The following is a 23,501-nucleotide window of genomic DNA, read 5'->3' as shown; positions in this document are numbered from 1 at the left end:
CTCTCCATAACTCTTTTCCTCAAAGCACTTCACATGAGAAGCAAATGTGGTTGCATTTCAAAACCATCATTAAAAAATCATTATAATCTCTCATCTCTGCCTGACCTTTCACTCAGTAAGCTGTGTGTTCATTCGGCATCACAAAGTTCACAGCCATCTAACAATCAGTCCATCACACCATCTGCGTGCACTCTTTCTTAATCATATCATAGTCCTCCAGAAAATGTGCTGCTACACAGAAATTGATGACAAGTTGTACCCCGTGTTACCTTTTCAGATGTGTACAACTTCTTCAAATCAAAACCCTAACACCTACAGAGTGACGGCTATCAGATAACTCATCCAAAGACAACCACATCACACAGGCTTTGCCATCAGAGATGAATTTGCTTGACCTTAATCTGGCCGTATAGTGTGCTCTTTATGTAGATGGTGAACACCTCTGATCTGAGTCTTCTGATCAAAAGAATCATTTATCTGTGATTACAAATAACTGTTGAAAAATGATTTTGTTTAATGGGTGATGTTTGGTTAGGTTTAGGAATAAAAAACGACTTGGTTAAAGCTATAGATATAGAACATGCCTTTTTCCATTTGAAATGAATGTCATTCAAGCCATCGTGGAACCAGTACCACATAAAGAGACAGCAAAAGACTGGTACTATTGCCTTTATTCATTCATAATAAGTGTTAACCATGTATTGCTGTTGTGTCTTTTTACCCTTATTTTGACCTTTTTCGCCACTGATTTAATTTATCCCCTGTTACTGTGCTATTCCTTTTCATTAGGAGTAAAACCTGGGAAGGTGTCAAATGTCCCTGGAGCAATGATGACCTTATTTTACTCAAATAAAATACATTTTGATACTATACTGAATTTCATAATTTAATAGTATTGGCATAATATCCCCTCTTACATTGGTCTTTTTTTTTAAAAACATCATATGGCCCACAATGCATTTAGACCATGAGCATGGTGTTGTTGACTCTGCCACTATTATAAGCTGTTTTGTTTAAGCCTTGATTTCTCCCTTGTCTCATTATTCTTTATTAATCTCTGAGATGTTCATGTGGCTGCCATGTTCCTGAACATCATCCATCTGCTGCTACAGGCCAATTAGTGTGACTATTAACCTATACACTGGGTATTGATTGATCTGTAGCCGCTCACAGTGAAAAGCTCCTATTTCTCATCATGTCACTCTGTCGCTCCTACTGTCTTCTAATCAAAATGATTCATCAAACATATTGGATAATTAACCTATTCATTTTTCTATTGACTGATTTATATTAGGATGTCTCTCTTTTTGGCATGTGTGGGTTCTGACTATCTACTGTTATTTCATACGTACTGTACGTTAAATCTCTTGGTTAAAATCAAGCAGTAAGTATTGCCATGCGTAATTGGTTAGGGCTGTTCGTATACATCAATTTCCCAGAACATCCGCCATATATTTTATTATGATGTCAGGTCTGTCCAAATTAAAAAAACAAGCGAATATAAAAGATGAAATTGTATAACGTTTAAGCTCTTATATTATCATGACCATATCTCTGGAGTGTGAATTTAATACACACACATTAAACTGGTTACATGCCCTGACCCAAAAGCAGGTTACTATAGCGACCAAGTCAAAAAAAGAGGGATTCTCCCTGTGTGTAAACCAAGGCAGCGCACAACTCTGCTATGTGGTCTCATCTTAAAATCGCTACACACACACACACACGCACGCACGCACGCACGCACGCACGCACGCACGCACGCACGCACGCACGCACGCACACATATCCTAATCAAATAAAACTGAATATTACCAGAGGATAAGAAAATAGTTAATACCTATTATGGACTGATACAAAGATTCAGATATGGTATTATCATTCTACTTGCTTGGTTTTCAAGGACAATACATATTATTGATAGTTGAAAGCTGAAAATATGTATTTCTCAATTTAAAACATGAAAATGCAAAGTAGCAATGGAAATATAAAAAGTAAAACTTCTGTTTTCAAAAAAGCTTAACAGCTTAACAAAATTAATGAAAAATGTATTATCCTCTCGAAAAAAAAAAAGTGAATTCCTGCAATGTAAAAACAGTAGCAGTGCGGCACACACGCACACACACACACACACACACTATTTTTTATTATACTCACTGTGCTACGGGCGCCCCTAGTTCATGTTTTTTAACATTGTGTATATTTTTCATTTGCACCCTATTGACATTTCATACTTTTTATTTTTTTACTATACAGGTTTACTCATCCTTCATCATAGTCCAACTGCTGCCAAATGATTGATCTATGAAGAATTAAGTACGTTGGAAATCAGTCCAGTCATTGTAGAATGCTCAATTCACTCCAGTAAATGCTGAGGGATTTCTTTTTTAGACAAACTAAATTACCATATAGACTACAAATATAATGAGCCATGATGGAGACCTGGCATGCTGCATTCTTATTTGGCACTATTTTGCTGTTTATAAAATATAAAATAATGTTTACCACACAGTTATGTCAACAGTGTGACAATTAAATACAGCAATCCCGGGATGCCAATCCGTGTATCTTCCGTTCAATCCATATCCGTTCTGAAATCCGTTCTGAAATCAAAACACGAAAAAACATGTCTACATTATATATTATACTAAAAACACACTTTTCTCTATTTTTTAACACAATCATGACCAGGATATCAAGTAGGAGAATAATGGCCTGAATGTTGATTTTGAATATTACATTTAGCAATTAAGTGGTTGGTGTCATGCCAAAGTTAGAGCCGTTAAGAAGTGTGTGTGTGTGTGTGTGTGTGTGTGTGTGTGTGTGTGTGTGTGTGTGTGTGTGTGTGTGTGTGTTTGCAGAGGCGGACTTAGCCATTACGCAAAGGTAGGCAATTGCCTTGGGTCCCGGACTACCACGGGTCTCATAATCATCTAATAAATATATATTTATTTTTTATTCTCTTCATTCATTAATCAGCACTGGGAACTGAGGGACACATCCTACATTACTGTTTACTCCCACGTGATCAGCTGAGGCATGAGCCCCAGTGTAGACGGCTGCATATGAAAGCATTGTTGTTGGTCAGCAGGTGAGTGAGGGAAAATTGCGTCTGAGGCTCTCGTCGGCTCTGTCTCTGTTTTTCTGTCTCCACTTCACTTGCTGAGTCAAAGTGATCCCTGTTTAAGAGGGTCGACACGCTTTAAAAATACCCTTTTGAGCCGCAAATTTTGGTAGAAAAGCTTTTTTATTTCTCTCCCCTCCCGCACTCACAGAGGACCTGCCGGAGCCTGTGTGTGCCAAAATATGTGTCCCCTCTCTATAAACAAATTTGGTGTTTTGTCCAGTTTTGATCTGGATCGTTCATCTGATGAGCTGTTGATGTGGATCTAGCAACCAACAGCACTGAGGTTTATGTCGCTGTTTAGATCATGCCTCGTTTCCTCTGAGCAGCACAGTTCGGTTCGGCACGGTTCGGCAGGGTTACCTTACTAGATCTGCCATGCGTTTCCACTACCGACAAGAGGCTATAGCCTACCTAGGACAGCGATAGCCACGGACAGAAAACAGTCTATGGGTCATAACCATTCACTGCGCTGGCTGCAAATAGCTTGTGTCATTGTGGCAGCGGGACACGGTGAAGCCCACTGATTAATCAAATGATTATTACGGACTGCACAAATGAAATTGCAACTTTTTTACATTTTCTGTTTGTTTCATTCCCCTCTTTTTTGTTTTAAGGGAGACATGGAATATACAAAATAAGAAATGGCAATCAATTCATGTTTTACAGGCATATTTTAAATAAAACTGTTTTATAAATGGAAAAAAAATAATTTATACATGAAATCTAACTTTTTTTTTAGTTTTTGGTGTTTTGTTTTCCAAACGGATATGGTTTGAACGAAAGATAGACGGATTGATGCCCATTACTGTGCTGTATTCTACAGTGTACGATAAATGGACTGATTTGATTAGATTTTTTATTTATCTCGAACAATCATCAATATTTAAAAGAAAAAAAGGAAAGAAAATAATAAAAACACAAAGATAAAAAACAAACATAGATAAAGTATCCAATGATAACAAAGACCCCAAAAAAGGATGATATGAGAAGGAGCAGACATAAGCACAATGCTTACATACTCCTGCCCCGTACTTGACAATATTATACTATACAAAATAAACTAGATCCTGCATTTTGAACTGCATATCATAGAAAACCCTTAATATACAACATCAAACATCAAATACCATTGAGTTAATTCACTTTTGTCTTCTATCTTGGCGTGTGTTTTCACACAATGATGAATGGCTGGCATTGTTGAAATAGGTATATTTATCAATATATATTCAAAAAAGATATAGGCTACAGTATATATAATCAAATATTTCTTGTTTACATCCTTGTAAAGAAAAAAATACAATTGAAAGTTTTTGTTCATAATAGTCATGGTGATCAAAATGCCGAGCAATTTTTTATATTTTGGTCAACCTTCAACTGAGATCAGGCCCTATAGGGAACTGATGAAAGGGCTTTTCATGACTTTTAGTACAGAGTTGAAGCGAGGTGTGAATGCTTCTCCTATTGCTCTCCCACGTGACAATAGTTAGAGCAAAAGAAACAGCATGCAACAAATATGGTCAGTCAAATATTGTGCAAGAAAAGAAAATGAAAGTGGGGCTGTCTGTATGACCAATGTTTAAGTTTAAATATTTGAGTTTTAATACAAGGCACACAAAACTGTTAGTCAGTACTGTTGTCTACCTTTGCCTCTTAAGTGCCTCTATTTATACCAAAATGAATTTTCCATGCTGGTCTGAAGTGACTCTCATTGGCGCCTCTCTGTCGCGCTCCACCAAACCATGCACTTACCAAAAGCCTCTGGTAAAGAGGCATTCCGCCCCGTATCTCCCCAACTTCCCCCCTTAATTAGGTGATGAATTATTAACACGCCAATAAACTTCCTGAATAAATAATGCAGTCAAGGCTTATGTGGAGTTATAAGCCCCACTGCCCAGACATTTGGTCAAATATTTGTTGTTGGTGTCTGTCACGAAAAACGCTGTTTATTGGTGGAAACATCGAGGTAATTTTACTTTTTGATCTTGTCATTTTCTTTAGCGGAAGGGACAGTGTTTATTTAGATTTTGGATTTGGTTTGTCACCATTAAAGCCAAGAGAAAAAAAAACAAGAAATAAACGCGTGCTTTTGAGGAAGACAGAAACTTTGGAAGTGGGTAAGTGTTTTTTTTCTCTGGCCCTTTTAACCTTCTTATATCCCAGTCCACCATGCAGGTATTGGCTGCTTTCACTAGAATGAGTTAGGCCCACACTGGAACCTCCAATCAAATCAAAAGGCTTGTTGTTAAAGGCTGAAGTGAGCTACAGCTTGAAGATTGTATAAGGACACTGTGTTTCAAAAATGTATTTTGTATTTTCCCCCCCAACCAATTCCTCATAAATGTTCAGTTTTTTTGTAATATTTTGTGTTTGAGTTCACCTCCCTTTTTGAACAACATGTGAAAAGGGATGTTCCTGAGCCTTCATCAGTTTAGTATGCAACTGCACAAATCAAATACATATCCAATAAATACAATACATACTCAAGATGTTTTTTAAAGTATACACACAATACACGATTTATCATTATTGCCTATTTGAACTACAGAGGATGGATTGTAAGTAACCATTTGTTTTCAAACAAGAGATCATGCATCTAATTTTCTTCTAAAACATCAACTGAAATTAGATAGAGACAAATATTATATTTGAGTATTATATTACTGTAAAAATATAAACAGGGTTGACTTCCTAAGTCAAGTCCAGAGACAGCGTGATCTGTACGGATTGTATTTCACTTTGAATTCCTTCATCAGGCCCACTAGCTCATTTGTAAGAGGCTTTCTATCGGCCTCAGCCATCACAGCTTCCTCTCCTCTCCTCTCTTTTTCTCACTGAAGGCTCTCTCTCTTCTTTCACACGTTGTCTTGTTTTTCTCTCTCTTCACCTATCTCTCCTGCTCCAGGGATTATTCCTTTCACCCACCTTTAATATTATACCTTTCTATTTATACCTTGCTATTTAGTTTCTTTTCTAGTTAGTCTTGGCCTTATCAAATCAAATCAAATCAGTTTTATTTGTATAGCCCAAAATCACAAATACATTTGTCTCAGTGGGCTTTACATTTCATACAATATGATATATGATACAATATGATACAATATAACACCCTGCCCTTACACCCTTAGCTCGGCTGAGAAAAAACTCCCAGTAAAAACCCTTTACCGGGAATAAAAAAAAATTGAAGAAATCTCAGGGAGAGTCGACAGAGTAAGGGATCCCTCTCCCAGGACGGACATACTGCAATAGATGTCATAAGTAGAGAAAATCACGAAGGAATTTGATCTTTGACCAGGTGATTACATGGTAATAAAGTGCGAATAGTGTGGATGCAGGAAGACTTCAGATGCCTTACTTATGTTACACTTGACTCTTTTATATCGTCTTCTCATATATACCTGCCTGCACTATTCTTTTTTTTACCTTTTAACTTTCCTTTGCGCTCAATGACCCCTTTAATTTTTACCATCGTCGTTTGCTTGTTTGTTGCATAGTATACATCCCTTGTGATCTTCTATTTTGAGATTTTAGATTTTCAAATCATTTTTATAAATCTAAATTGGTTTTAGCACATCATCATTTTGTACGTGATTCAGAAGTAGTTTGCTATATGAGCTAAATCATCTTGACCTTAGCTGTCAATTCTAATTGAAGTACTTTAAAAGTACTTTAAGTCGTATAGTGCCTTTAAAAAAAAGAAGAACAAACTTTGGCTATGGGAATCTTTTAAGAGATAGGTCTGGGATGAGCCTCTGTTTATGTAACCATTGAGGTATTGTTCTAATGTTCTGTGTTCCTGTCGCTCATGACTGAAAACATTAAGCTGGATTTAAAATTCCACTCAAATAAAAGAAAAATATATAAATTGTACCAATAAGTTAAAGCAAATACATCACCCTTTTTATTTGTTATAGGACTTCTGAAGCTGAAAATTGTTTTGAAAAACGAAATACAATAATGCATCATTTTGGCATTCACTTTATTTCAGTAATTAAATGTCTTACACAACACATGTGACAACGTATCATTTATAACACCAATTCAGAATCCTTCTCTTGATTATGCAGTTGTAAACCCTGATGTATGTGTGCTTGTTTTGGGCATATGTTCACACTCATTTGCATATAGCTTGGATTCAGTGTAATTTAGCTATGTTCTCTGCAGAGTTTTTCCCACTGCTTCATTTAGCAAACAGCCCCAACAACCAGGGAGTTGTGTTTCCAGCCTTATTACCTGACTCCAGACACAGCGTTCCAGGCAAACTATCTAATTTCTTTCCTTTGACAAATTTAAATTGAGAAGAAGCTTTGTTGATACACCCTGGCCAAGCAGGACCTATTCAATAATGAAAGTTTTCACGTTGGTAATTAGTGTGGGCCGTAAACGTATTGTTTTATTAGCTTGATTGTGCATGGAGGTGGGATGAGATGTTTTTTAATGTGAGCGCTGAGAGGATTCTGTTTGTTAATGCGCTAATGTCTGTAATGAAGCTATGCAATCTAAAAGGCAAAGTAGATGACAAAGAGAGAGAGAGAGAGACACTCACACACACACACTTACACGCACACACACACTCACACACACACATACGCACACAGACACACACACACACACACGCACGCACGCACGCACGCACACACAGCTATCCGTGGGGGGCCCAACAATATTTTTTCAATAGACTTGTACCTGTCCCTGGCTGGTCAGTGTTCTAAGAGGAGGTGAGATGTTTGATGTTATTTAAAAACCCGCACATAACAAAACAAAAAAAAGCTAAATGTTGTGTTGCATCTCAAAAAGTACTATTACATGTGTATAAAATATGGGAGGTGGTCATGGTAATTTTTCGAAATGTTATGTAGTGATATCAGAGTGGACAGATTTATTTTCATGCTTTTTTTCTCTCTCTCTCTTATTGACTAATAATTTAGGCACTCCATATACAGTCACAGGATTTATTATTTGTTTTAATACAAATTGAGCAAGGAATTGTATGTGTGTGTTTTCAGTTTTTAAGAATAAAGAATTGATTTTGTACGGCTTCATTTAATGTTCTTCTCTGGAGCAGTGCCAACTCGTTAATGACAGATTCGAAAAACAGACGGGAGGAGAGGGAACGAGGGATCTAGGTTGTTCTGGCTTTTACATCGCACACTTTGTGTGTGTGTGTGTGCGTGCGTGTTTGTTTGTATGTATGTGTGCGTGTGTGCTCACATTATGTTTTTTTCACAGTTAACCATGTACCCAGGTTCCAAGATAACACGCTTTTGGCTTGACTCTTTAAACAGTAAACCGGCTGCATTGTAATGGACTACTGGCATTTTGACTTGCATTGCCCTCATGAGTAAAATCATTTAATTTAATTATAATTTAGTTTTTTCTGCAAGTGAAAGAACTACCAAGACCAGCAGAGACACACATTCACTTGCTTATACAAAATAGTTGTTGTACAATTCAGAAAATCACAGTACCTGTTCTGAGAAAGGAGATCTTAAATAAAGGAAAGTCAGGGTGGTTTGATCGCCTTATTGTCTCAGTATAAATAAGAATTTTCATGATTTTATAAAAATTATTTTGAAATATTTGTATTGCTTGTTAGACAAGAGATGTTCAATGTCACACAAGTTGTAACATTTCAAAATGGTTACATTTCTTTTTGCGACAATGTACTATGTTACAAGAATTGTAGCATTTTAACAATTTACATTTTAATATTTTCCTAAACTCCATCCAACCTCAACAATAATAGATTTCATGACTTACCTGAATCTGGTGGGGCATTCTGAAACTGAATTGTGAAAAGCTCTTTTCTTTTCACATCTGACTCGGTGCACTTGTAAACGGGCGAAGCACTATGTCTCCCGCTGTCTCCGGCTTTTCTGACAATCCCAATTAGTCCTCATGGCTCATTAGCAGCAAAGCAGACTTAATCAGAAGCCCCAAAACACAGAGGAACGGAGAGAGAGAGAGAGAAGAGGATGGAGGGAAGAGGCAGAAAGAGAGGAAAGATAACAGGCCAATGTGTTGATGAGGTCCATTTAAAAGCTCTTACCCCATGCTGGCATTTAAACCCCTCCATGCCAGCAGAAGCCTTCCACTGTTTCCATAAAGTATAATTAACATTAGTGCGTAATGTTTTTCAAGTGGCGTTGACCCTTGTGTGTTTTCTGAACGCCCCACTAACAATGCGCTGAGCGGCTTTAATTGGCCCATGGTTAATGAGACAGAGGTGAAGGGTGACAGGGGAGAAGGAGGGGGGGAGGACACTCAGATTTTGCGGATGCGTCCCCTGGAAAGTCCTCCGAGTTTGTGTCCAAAGCAACAGTTCATCTAGTCAAGCTTGGGCCTCAAGCCGGACTGACTGCAGACATCCACTGACATCCAATCAGGGTGGGTGCAGATTTCTCTGGACTTCATCCATGTATTGAACCACAATGCATTGCAGTTAGGGAGTGACGTTGTAGTTTAAGTAGTTCAGTTCAAAATGTAATTTATAATTTTAGTCTAAGTATATTTGGTAGAAAAAAGCTGCCCAGTGTAATATAACATGTAGTTAATCAATGCTATTCCTGTTTGACAGATACCCTTTTTAGAATGATAGCCTAATATGTTGAATAGAAATATTGCGTGTGAGTATCATTTTACAATTACAGCATTCACCTATACAGTTCATGGCTTTTACCTATTCTATTTAAATATTTGTTATTTGCAGAGACAGACGAGTAGACGCTCAAATTCATTGGTTTGCGCGTTGAGTGCGGTCAACTTTACCAAATTGTGCTCTGGACATTCATGTGTGTGAGTATTGTAATGTTAACATCATAAATCAAGTAAGATATCAACATGCATTCAAATAACGTTATGTAGCTTAACCTCTAATGTAAAACTCATAATTAGTAGGCAATGATAGGGTTGTCAAAAGGGCCTGTGCTCAGCTAAGGCAACATTTAGTCCAGAGGATGGTGCAGAAAGAAAAATCTGATGAAGGTTTGAAAATGGCAAGGGTTCTACCACTGAAGAGTAGGATGTAAAACTCTTTGCTTCCTTATTAGATGGTGATATTTGATGTTTGTATAAGTGGCCTGACGATGAACTTTACATGAGATTCATCAAAATATTCACTACCTTCAGATCTAACAGCACTCAGTTCTGCTCAGTGTTTCAGTACAGACAAAGATATTATTTTTGTGAATTATTCCTTTTTATTTTTTTTATCTCATCTAGCTTCCTCGGTTGCTAGTTTTTTCACTGTCCAGTAATATCTTCAAAAACAAATAGTTTTAGGTCTTAAAATACATTGTTTCTAGTCAAAGGTGTGTGATTTAAGCTAGTTTATTTAAGCTCAGTCTGATACAATGCCAGTTGATCTGATAAGATGATTGTGTGAATGTTTGTGTTACGGTTAAGTTCTGGACCCAAGAGCAGACAAAGGCAGTTGTGGATATAATAAAAAAGGTTTATTTCAACGAGGTGGGGAAGCAGGTGGTGAGTGGGAAAGCCGGGGCGGAGAAGCAGGTAGGTAAGCTGGAGGTTGTGGTCCGGGTAACTGCAGGCAGAGGAAAAAACAACGTTAGGGTGGTGATCACAAAACACGAGACAACGAGATAAGGAGCGAGGTAGAACACTTGTAGCCAGGCGTGTATAGTTACCACTGTAGTGCATAGTACGAACTGGCAACGACAGCAGGGAAGCCAGAGGTGAAGTAGGTGCGTTGATTGATGATGCAGACCAGGTGTGCCACAGAACAGAGGGAGTGGGAGTGGCAAAAGGAGGAGGAGCGCACAGCAGCCAGCTGTGATCACCACAGTACCTCCCCCTCAACGGACGCCTCCAGGCGGCCTAAGCTTCTCCGGATGAGCCAGATGAAACTCCCGGACGAGAGAAGGGTCGAGGATGAGGCCCCGCGAGATCCAGGTTCTCTCCTCCGGCCCGTAACCTTCCCAGTCGGCGAGGTACTGAAAACCCCTGCCCCGCCGCCGTATGTCCAGCAGCCGCCGGACAGTAAAGGCCGGATGATCGTCAATCAACCGGGGAGGAGGGGGAGGGGCATCCAGGGGAGAGAGAGGACTGGTGGAGACTGGCTTCAACTTGGACACATGGAAGGTGGGGTGAACGCGCATAGAAGTGGGGAGTTTGAGCTTCACAGCAGAGGGGTTGATTATGGCCACTATGGGGAATGGGCCAACAAAACGGGGGGTGAGCTTCTTGGAGCTGGTTTGAAGAGGTAGGTCTCTAGAGGACAGCCACACCTGTTGCCCCACTTGATAGGCCGGGGGGGAAACCCGGTGGCGATCTGCAATGAGTTTGTTCTGTTCCCTAGAACGCAGCAGTGCGGTGCGTGCCCCCTGCCACACCCTGCGGCAACGGCGGAGATGGTGCTGGACAGAGGGAACGGAGATGTCCTCCTCCTGGGCGGGGAATAAGGGTGGCTGGTAGCCCAGAGAGCACTCAAAAGGGGACATGCCGGTGGCTGCACAGGACATCGAGTTGTGAGCGTACTCAATCCACGCCAGATGTTCGCTCCAAGACGAGGGGTTGCGCGCAGCCACGCAGCGCAGTGCGGTTCCCAGGTCCTGGTTAGCCCTCTCCGCCTGCCCATTGGTCTGAGGGTGGTAACCCGATGACAGACTGACCGAGGCTCCCAGCGCCCGGCAGAAAGCCTTCCACACTTGGGAAATAAACTGAGGGCCCCGGTCTGAGACGAGGTCAGTGGGAATCCCATGGAGGCGCACCACATGAAGCACGAGTAGCTGGGCAGTTTCGGAGGCAGAGGGGAGCTTGGGGAGAGCAATGAAATGTACTGCCTTAGAGAACCTGTCCACGATGGTGAGGATGACTGTGTGGCCATTGGAGAGGGGAAGACCAGTCACAAAATCCAGGCCAATGTGAGACCAGGGCCGGCCAGGAACAGGAAGGGGGCGTAGCAGACCAGCAGGGGGTTGGTGGGAGGACTTGGCCCGAGCACAGACCGTGCAGGCCAGCACAAATGCCCGGGTGTCAGCGTCCATCGCTGGCCACCAAAAGTGCCTCTTAAGGAGCGACAGGGTGCGACCCACGCCAGGGTGACAGGCGAAGCGTGATGTGTGGCCCCACACCAGAACTTGAGACCGCACCGAACTGGGGACAAAAAGACGGTTAGGAGGGCCGTTGCCCGGTTCTGGTTCGGTGACCTGGGCCTCCCGGATGAGGGACTCTATCTCCCAGGTAACAGCAGCCACGTTGAGACAGGAAGGAGAGAGGATGGTGTCAGGGGGGGCCGGTGTGTTCACAGTGCCAAACTGACGAGATAGGGCGTCAGGCTTGACGTTACGGGACCCGGGCCGGTAGGTGAGGGTGAAATTGAACCGCCCAAAAAAAAGGGACCACCGGGCTTGGCGGGAATTTAATCGCTTAGCTGTCTGGATGTAAGACAAATTCTTGTGGTCGGTCCAAACCACGAATGGCTGTTCTGACCCCTCAAGCCAGTGCCGCCATTCCTCCAACGCCAGTTTCACAGCCAGCAGCTCTCTGTTACCCACATCATAATTCCGCTCAGCAGGAACCAGCCGGCGAGAGAAAAAGGCGCAGGGGTGAATCTTCTCATCAGTGGCAGAGCGCTGGGACAGGACCGCCCCCACCCCAGTGTCAGATGCATCAACCTCCACCACGAACTGCCTGGAGGGGTCCGGTTGGATGAGAATGGGGGCAGATGAGAAAAGCCTTTTAAGCCCAGAGAAGGCAGCGTCCGCCTCCGGCGTCCAGGCAAACGGGAGGGCAGGAGAGGTGAGACGGGTGAGAGGGGCTGCAACCCTGCTGTAATCCCGGATAAATCTCCGGTAAAAATTGGCAAACCCCAGAAACTGCTGCAGTTTCTTGCGGGAATCGGGGATGGGCCAGTCTGTCACTGCAATGACCTTCTCGGGGCAGGTCCTCACTTGCCCGCTCTCAATGATGAACCCCAGGAAGGATACAGAGGTGACACTGAACTCACACTTCTCGGCCTTCACATATAGTTTGTTCTCCAACAGCCGTTGAAGAACTTGACGGACATGCTGAATGTGTTCCTCCTGGTTGCGGGAAAAAATCAGGATGTCGTCCAAATAGACAAAAACTGAGCGGTTGAGAAAGTCCCGGAGGACGTCGTTAACCAGGTTCTGGAACACAGCAGGGGCATTAGTTAGGCCAAAAGGCATGACGAGATACTCAAAATGGCCGAGGGGGGTGTTAAAGGCCGTCTTCCACTCATCGCCTTCACGGATGCGCACCAGATGATAGGCATTACGTAGGTCCAATTTGGAGAAGACTGTGGCGCCCTGCAGTGGCTCGAATGCGGAACTGATGAGGGGCAACGCATACTTGTTCTTCACTGTAATGTTATTAAGACCCCTGAAATCAATGCACGGGCGAAGTGACTTGTCCTTTTTGGCCACAAAAAAGAAACCTGCACCAACAGGAGAAGAGGAGGGTCTCATGAGGCCAGCCGAAAGAGAATCCTTAATGTATTTCTCCATGGCCTCCCTCTCAGGACGGGACAAGTTATAAAGGCGACTACTGGGCAAAGGGGCGCCGGGGAGGAGATCAATGGCACAGTCATAGGGGCGATGAGGAGGCAGGGTGAGCGCACGACACTTACTAAATACCTCTCCCAGGTCATGATAGATTTGGGGAACCAAGGAGAGGTCGGGAGGTTCCTTGGGCAAGGGAACATCTCCCACTGCCGGAGACAGGGCAGACTGTAAGCAGGTGGAATGACAAAAAGTGCTCCAACTCAACACTTTGCCAGAAGACCAGTCAAATTGGGGATTGTGCCGTTTGAGCCAGGGGTGCCCCAGCACCAGGGGAGTGAGGGGAGACAGGATGACATGAAACTGCAGTATCTCGTGGTGATTACCAGAAACAATTAACTCAAGGGGCTTAGTACGGTGAGTAATAAGGGCCAGGTGACTGCCGTCTAAGGCGTTAGCATTTAAGGGAGAGGGTAATTGTTCCAATTTAATGCCAACCTGAGACGCGAAGCCAGCGTCAATGAAGTTCTCATCCGCTCCAGAATCCACCAGGGCTGACACAGGAAAGGAATGCCCGAGGGACAGGAGAGTGGCATCCAGCAGTGAGCGAGAACAGTGAGAATCGGGGACGGAGGGGGCGTGGCTCAGCAGGGCCCCGAGCCTCACTGCCGAGCCCTGTCTTTTGGCAGTGACGGACAGGTGGAGATGAGATGCCCGGGCAGCGCACAGTACAGACACACTCCGGTCTTAATCCGATGAAGCCGCTCTGCCTGGGTGAGACGTGTGCGGCCCAGCTGCATGGGCTCCTCTTCAGTGACACCATGCGTCACGGGGGCAGAGAGGGCAGTCTTAGGGAAGAGTGGGGAACAGGAAGCAGCGAAAGCCGGAGGCACGGAGCTGCCCGCCTTCTCCCTACGCCGCTCGCGTAGACGATTATCCAGCCGGATAGAGAGGGAAATCATTTCATCGAGAGTGTCAGCTTCCTCCCTAGTAGCCAGCTCATCTTTGATCGACTCACTGAGACCGGAAAGAAAAAGCCCACGTAGTGACTTGTCGTTCCAGCCCGACCTGGCGGCATAGGTCCTGAACTCAACAGAGAACTCAGCTACACTGCGGGAGCCCTGACGTAAAGAAATAAGCCGCTTGGCGGCGTCCCCCCCCTCTACTGGGTGATCAAAAACTTTCCTCATTTCCGCTACAAAAAGGTCAAAATTGTCATTAACTGGAGAACTACTGTCCCATAATGCTGAAGCCCACGCTAGTGCATTACCCTTAAGTGACCCCATAATGTAAGCGATCTTAGATCTTTCAGTGGGGTAAGTGAGGGGCTGCTGACTGAAAACTAGGGAACATTGGATCAGAAAGGCTCTACACGTACCCATGTCCCCAGCATAGCGCTCAGGCGCAGGAATGAAGGGCTCACGGGCTCGTGGCAGGTGTATCGGAGGAGTGGGAGCAGGCGGAGGTGCCGCTGGCAGTAGAGGCGCTGTGGTGAGGGGAACCAGTAAGTCCAATTGCTGCCCCATTTGAGTGACACGGGTAGCGAGATTCTCAAAAGCCTCCATAGCGTCCCGGAGGGCTTGGCTGTGCTCAGCCACCTGTGTGCCTTGGGCGGCAAGAGCTCCACGGATCTTGCCAAATTCCGCTGGGTCCATTTTGGCCAGTTCGTTCTGTTACGGTTAAGTTCTGGACCCAAGAGCAGACAAAGGCAGTTGTGGATATAATAAAAAAGGTTTATTTCAACGAGGTGGGGAAGCAGGTGGTGAGTGGGAAAGCCGGGGCGGAGAAGCAGGTAGGTAAGCTGGAGGTTGTGGTCCGGGTAACTGCAGGCAGAGGAAAAAACAACGTTAGGGTGGTGATCACAAAACACGAGACAACGAGATAAGGAGCGAGGTAGAACACTTGTAGCCAGGCGTGTATAGTTACCACTGTAGTGCATAGTACGAACTGGCAACGACAGCAGGGAAGCCAGAGGTGAAGTAGGTGCGTTGATTGATGATGCAGACCAGGTGTGCCACAGAACAGAGGGAGTGGGAGTGGCAAAAGGAGGAGGAGCGCACAGCAGCCAGCTGTGATCACCACAGTTTGTGTGATAAGAACAGTGGAGAGCTGGTTTAATGAAAATAAGTATTTCCTGTGCTAATCATTTTTTCTAGAAATGAGAAATGAATACTAAAATGTTGGAGCCTAACAGGATAAGTTACCTGCTGATCCAGAGACATACATCCGATATGGGAAATTGATAAAGAAAAGGGATGGTCAGGGACTCAATAAATAAATAAATGCTCAAGATGGAGAATTTAGTTTTTTTTGTCAAAAGATACATTTTACTACAGAGTTCATTGCAACATCATATGCAATGTATATTGTCCGGGATGGAATTAAGAGAGAATGGGTTTACCTGGAGTCAAATGAATAAATCAACAATGTATTGATGTCCAGTAGAAATGAACAAAGCAGAGAGGGGGAGAAGAGGACAGCAGAGAGAGATGGAAGTAAAGGAGTAGAGGTGGAGAGCAGGGAGGGAGTAATAGACACAAATGTTAGAGGGACGTGAATGGAGGGAAGAGAAGAATATTGAAAGAGATGGATAAAGTGAAAGAAGTGGCACAGGTAAAACACACACACATCAGTATACAATATATATATATATAATATGGAGGATGTGTACATTTATCAACCCCATCATAGCTCGCACACACACACACACACACACACACACACACACACACACACACACACACACACCAGCTGTATAACAGGATTAGTGCGCTTCTAAAAGGGAAAGAGAAAACAGTGAAACACAAACACACATTCAACCACACTCAAAGCAGAAACATCCATTAGCAATGGTCACACTTTGCTCATTCCTTTCTCTCTCTCTCTCTCTCTCTCTCTCTCTCTCTCTTACAGCAGTCACTCATATTCTTTCTGTCTCACTTAGATTGGCTTCTCGATGCCGTGTCTTTACACCTTGTTTACAATGTTTATGTAGGTATCCTGTATTTCACCTTTAAAATAGTTTAAAATTCATAGTGTAATCAAAATGTAATCAAATAAATGATGCCTACTATTCAACCATTGAAAAACAGTCTCAAATACCTGAGGTTTTTCTGAAAAAACTGCACAGAATGTCAACGTTTACCCATTATCTTTATTTCTCAGCCTCTGCAGCAAATAGAGACATGGTAAGCTCAGACCATTGACTTCAACTGTAAATCACCATTAACATTTTGTAAAACAACAACAACACAAGTATTAATATAACTACTAATAAGCATGTGAAGGTAATGTATTGAGTTATGTGTGAAAGAGTCTAGTGGTGTACATGTAAGATTGATATTGTTTGCAAGACCAAGTGTGATGCGTGGCCTATACAGCCTCTCTTAGTGACACTTAGTGATTTAGTGTCAGGATGTGCCGGTCACAGAGAGAATACACATTTCATTGCAGGCAAATGAGCCTTAATAACAAATTTGTCTTGCATGAAACTCATGATCTATTCTCAAATTACTTTTCTGATGTGCACACACACAATCATATATTTATTTATATATATTTATCTCGCTGTATGTGTAGATTCTGTGTAGAATATGGGGATATGACTGCTCAATGTATCCTGCCTATCTGTTTGTGTTTGTCATCCTGACTGCTTTAATTCACATTCCACATCTTTAGTGTTTACCATTCAAAGAGAGCTAAAGACAGGAGGACTGTTTCCCCTCAGTGAGGTCACCCTGCCTGTGCTAAGGATGTCATTTACTGCTCCATTAGAACATCAGGGGCCATCGCCTCAACCTAATCACAGTTTTGCAAAGCTTTTAAATGGAAACACATTTGAAAGATTGTTCCGGTATTTCTCCTTTTAATTAAGAATGTAACGTCTTATCGAGCGCCAGGGTTGACAAATCACCAGAAAAGTATTTGTTTCACTCTGAAAGAAGTTTAAAAACTTCTCTGGGAGAGCAGCCACATTAACATAACCCCACCAGATGAATTGGGGGGGGGGGAGGGGAGGGGGGGGGGGGGTTGAGGGTGGACAGTGTGTGTCGTCTAATCCCAAATTAGGATCTTAATTCTGTGTGCCTGTTTAAATTCTCGGGTCTTAATTTTACTTTGTAATTATATTGTAATATATTGGAAATAAGGGACCTACTGTAGATACACTTAAACACCAATAGTTTTGCTACATTTTTAAAAGTATTAAAACAAGGTCATGGAGGCAGAATTGATCAGTAAGGCTGTCAAACCATATTGTTCATGATTAATCGAAACATTTCCATAGTTTATCGCGATTAATCAAATATTTCGATCGCATGTTTAAACCTGCAGTGTGTAGAATTTTGGGTTTTATTTCCTTGCAGACTTTGTAGAAAATTATCATAATATCCATAAGTACGTTTAATTTAGTGCATAATAGCTGAAAAAAAATGGAATTATTATTTTTTCCCTTAGAAAGGGTCTCATATATGTCCATATTTCTCCTTGGACCAAGGCATTGGCGCCGCCATGTTGGAAGCGTCATGGTTGGAATGTCATCAGGTGCATTGTTTAGAATTTAGAATTGTTCTTGTCCTTGAAGGCCACTGTAGCTTCTGTTATTATTCAAAAGGGGTGGGGTTACCCAGGGAGCATTGCATTCTAGAACTTTCTAGAATTTTCTAGATCTTTCTTGATGATGCAATATTACACACTGCACCTTTAAAATGCCATTATACAGCATTTTAAAACCAATGTATCTATATTGAGAATCAATTGAATGCAAACCAAGTTAGCTCATGAACTTGTTTCAAATCAAGAGAGCAATGAACAATGAGCTAGATTATTCTTATTACTTATTATTAGTTAAAATTTGCCTTACACAAATAATGTGTAAAATAAATGAAATGGTTTTCCATCTCAATGAGGGGCTTCTCCTCTTCCAAAGAGATTAAAGGGGGAATGGGGAGGAAGCGTGTATACTGTATAGAGAAGAAGGTATGGAGCGAGGGATGAGAGAGTGCTCAAAGTGTAAATAGAGGAGAGCGTGAGGAGAGAGGGAAACACTACAAAAATGAATAAGGTGGGTTGTGCGCTTCATAAAATCATAAGGATATTTTTGTTTTCTTCAGGTAAGTTTGACTAATAACTAATAAGTGAAATAATTTGGAGATAAACCAAATGTTAAATGGTATTATTTTACAACTATACACTTATATATGTTGAAAGGACAAATATAAAATAAGTAGCCTCAAATCACTCATCAGAAGTGATGATTTGATATGGTTCGATTCATAACCATCGTGTTACTGCCATATTAGCCTATTAACTAAGATAACCTGAATAGGTTGGCTTCTAACTAACCTCATACAATTTTGTGGAAACTTTTGATAAAATAAATGGAATTAAAGTCAATGTTTTCAATTTTTTGAGTGAATGATGTCAGAGAATATAAGAAGGGCCAGAGTGGTTCGGATGATGCAGATGGAGTGGTTTAACATCAGAAAGGAAAAACAAACGGATGTAGAGGGAAATAAAGTCAGTGACTAGTGAGGGATGGAGTGAGAGACAGACATTCCTCCTGAGCAACCTTTTACAAGCTGTTTTTTTCTCCTCATATTAGAAGTATTCCCTGCTCAAATGTTTGTAAAACACAGTTTGAATCTCCCTCTGTCAAACCTGTGCAGGCTTACAGCAGACATTCAAAAAGTTGGCTCAGGGAGAACTCACATGGTGAAAGAGAGAGAAATACTACAGGTTAAAAGCACCACTCATAAGGTCCAAGTGAAATGAGTTGGAATAAAACATGACATAAAACCCTGCTGCAGGTCCAAAGCTGCCAGCTCTAAGTCTAATGGGTACAACCTGTTTATTTGGCATCAGCCCCTCAGCCTCTAGTGCTGGAGGTAGGTAGGCAGCCACACAACCAAAGGGCTCACTCACAAACCTGCACACACACACACACACACACACACACACACACACACACACACACACACACACACACACACACACACACACACACACACACACACACACACACACACACACACACACACACACACACACACACACACACACACACACACACAGGCAGGCAGGCAGCCACACAACCAAAGGGCACACACACACACACACACAGAGATACGTGGTGTGGATTTGTTATTAAAGCTCCCATATTATACACTTTTCGGTACTATTATACAACATATTATATGGTCTTAGTGGTCCCTAATACGTTTTTCTTTAATTGTTTGCTGAAAAAAACTTTCAGATAATTTATTGTACTAGTTCAGCTAATCTCACAATGGCCTATTTTTTAAAAAGAGCTGCAGCTCCCCTCGTAAATATACAATCTTTGAGCTCCCCCCGCCCCCTGTCCGGAAGCGAAGCCAGATACGCCTCGCCCTCTGTCTGTCAGGGCCGTGGACCAATAAGAAATAGGGGTGTGGGCTGCACAGTGGAAGCTTCTGGCTTTCCAGTTTGTGAGGTCAGAAACGAGGAGAATTCTGACTGGAGTATATTGGGGGGAGGGGTGGGGGTTTCAGAAAGGGGGAGAGTGAGAAAAGGAGAGATTGTTATTTTTTAAAATATTTTGGCAGTCTCTAGGCACACCGTGGACCCATGGATATGTTAGAACACATTTAAAAAGTGCATTTAGCATAATATGTGACCTTTAAAGGGACTGTTCACACAAATCTCAGAAAACAGAGTGAAAAGTACACTTTAGTAAAGTTAAGGGAAGTATAAGGAAAATATAACATAGTTTTCATTAGCATCCATAAAGAAAGCCGTGTACACCCAGCAATATGTATCCTCAGTCTTCATTATCATTATCATATCACATGAAAGCAAATTGGTTAACCTCTGCCACTGGCTGCTCTCTCAGACTGTGTGTGTGAGTGTGTCAGTGCTCAATAATTGTGTTGTTATTGGCCTATCCACTTTATTATCATAACATTTGGAATGGAAGTCTTAATTGGAAGTCAAACTCACACTTTCTCAAATATATTCTTTAGAAAGTGGAAAAACCTCATAGAATGTAAAAGGACGTCCACTTTATGGAAGCCTATGCACCTGTATTATCCACTGTATCCAGGTTTAGTGTATAACAGTATGGAATCTTGCGGAAGGCATTTGAGTGAATTTCTTGAGTTTCTTATTGCTGGACTGAAATACATCGCTGCTGCTGCAGAAATGTGGACCTTCCAACTTCTATTTCCGCTTACATGAAGAGACAGTTCTACTGGCTTTTTATTGTTTCTCAAAGGGAGAAGAGCTTTGATATAACTTCTTAAAATAATGATGGTCCCTATTATAAAGATGTATCCTCCACCATGGTCATCCCAGAGCCTTCTCTTTCTCTCTCCACTCTTGGTCTATAGATAAGACTTGTTTCCTTTCCTTTTCCCCCCAATGTTCCTCTCCCGAAGAAATCCTTCAGGCATGTCCAATTGGCTACGGCCACCACATGTATGTCTCCCTAGTGGGAATAAACCATAAAAATCACACACACAGCCTCGCACGCACGCACGCGAATACGCACAGTCACACACAGTCACACATAGTCACACACACATACACACATGCAGACACACAGTCACACACAGTCACATATAGTCACACACACTCACACACACATACACACATGCAGACACACCTCTAAATGAAGCTGTGACTTAAGAAACAGGACACTAAGAGAACATCAGACTTCTCATTAACGGCCTGCTATACTGTCCCTGTCCCCTTTAAGTGTGTGTGTGTGTGTGTGTGAGCCAAAATGACACACAGATAATATTGTGGGTTGACGCCTGGTTATGTGCCACGTAGGTCCTTTTTAGTGGACCTGTGTCGGCCACACTCACTCACACACAAAGGCACATACTAGACGAAGTAAATTGGATAGATTTATATTATTGCTGTTGTAAAAGTTTTTTTACAGCTCCTATCTGGCCCGGTCTTTTTATTTTTTTTATTCTAACTTCTTTATTTATTGTTGCTTTCAATTTCTCCCTTCTTCTTCCAATTCTTTTTTTTTCTTTATTTCCCTGTAACTTGCATTGAAACATTAATATTACCAACATCGCAAACATTGACAAGACTTATAGAGACACATATTTGACACAAGCTGAGCAATCTATAATATGACACACATATTTTTAATTTAAGATGATAATCCAGGCAAAAAAAACAACACAGTGCTGCTTGGAGAGGCAGGAAGGGGAGGTAACGCATATACAGTATATATGACAGTAGAAAGGCTAGTTAACAGGCTGATCAATTTGACTGCCTCATCATGAGAGCACAAGTAGATCTGACTAGAATTACTATAGGGCTCAATAGAGCGGTTCCGGAAGTAAAAATCCCATTCATTTTCTCCATAGATGATTTGATTATAAACCATAATGTCATGACCATACAAGGCAGACTGAGCGAGAAACGATGGTAGGCCTATATGCTCCTGTAGAATATGACACAGGTTATACATGATATCAACCTAGTTTAAAGAAAAACATATGTATTCACGATCTCACAGAGAATAACTACACTACCCATGAAACTAGAGCAACCAAGCGACGTCTCTGATTGGTGGAGCCCTCTGTTACCGGGGAAACGTTTAACGATGGCGCAAATGTTTGGCTGTCGGGCTGCTAACAGTGTAGTTAGCGGTCGTATTCGAGTCGAGTTTATGAGTCTATTTCTGCCCGGGGAAAGTTGTACAATGAAGTGGGAAAGCTATTGTTATGCTAAGCTAATCTGCGACCGGATCGCCACCGCTATTATTATCCTTACGTCTGAGCGTATATCCACACTTTATTTCTGTCTACAGTAGGCTAACGTGACTTCACACACTGTGTATGTGTAGGCTATGTCTGAATGGCAGAGCACTGCCATCACAAAGAGAATCGCTCACAGCCAACATGTCACACAAACCCAGACACAGAGGTAAAGCAGTGAGCGGATTGATTTTGTCAGTTCGGTTAACAGTCCCAGTGATGTTGGACTCAACTGGCACATCGTGGGGACAGTAAAATACGGCCCTCTTACTGCAAGCTCCAGCACTTCTGCTCTCAATTCACCGGCCAGTGTTGTTGTTGTAAAGCAGCTGACTGGCGCGGCGCTAAATGTTTACGTCACACCTGACGCTATTTACAAGCACCTCTTTCATTCCGGAACGCTTTGAAAAGGGGCTACTGATGTGCCAGCAGGCCGGCGTTGCTTGGTTCTGTGTAAATAACACAGAAGCAAGCAAAGCCGGCATATTGGAGTGATGTTGTTCCGTCAATATGCCGCAATCTCTGTGTAAAAGGGGCTAATGTTTTATAGTCAGGAGTATTGGGTTAGCATGTTTTTTTTAATTTTTTTTATTCAATTTATTTCAGACATATCAAAATGTACAAAACAAAATGAAAATCATAAACAAAAATAAACAAATAACATATTGAATTGATATGCCTGAAAAGGAGTAGGAAGAAGTATAACTTATTTAATCCTACCCCTTTTCCACAGCTCAATAATTAATATTTATATTAGTTTACTGTGTTCCTTATAATCTCTTTTACACATCTATACAATTTGTTATACTATATTTGATATTTGATATTTTATATATGATATTTACAATCCATACAAATATACAACTCCATATATCTATATCCATTATATACATCTATACAAACATATATCTATGTCCATTATATTCATTTAAACAATCCATATATCTATATATATGTACAATCCACACATCTATATCTATATATACATGTATACAATCCACATATCTATACAATCAACATATCTATATATAAATACAATATGATGCACCGTATTTACCCTTTAAATATATATATACAATATATATATATATATATATAAAATGTTTTACATTTATTTTTTTATTATTACTATTTTAAATT

This window comes from Ammodytes marinus (assembly GCF_949987685.1).
Source record: "Ammodytes marinus genome assembly, chromosome: 6".
Taxonomy (NCBI): Eukaryota; Metazoa; Chordata; class Actinopteri; order Uranoscopiformes; family Ammodytidae; genus Ammodytes; species Ammodytes marinus.
This window is presented reverse-complemented; position numbering follows the sequence as displayed.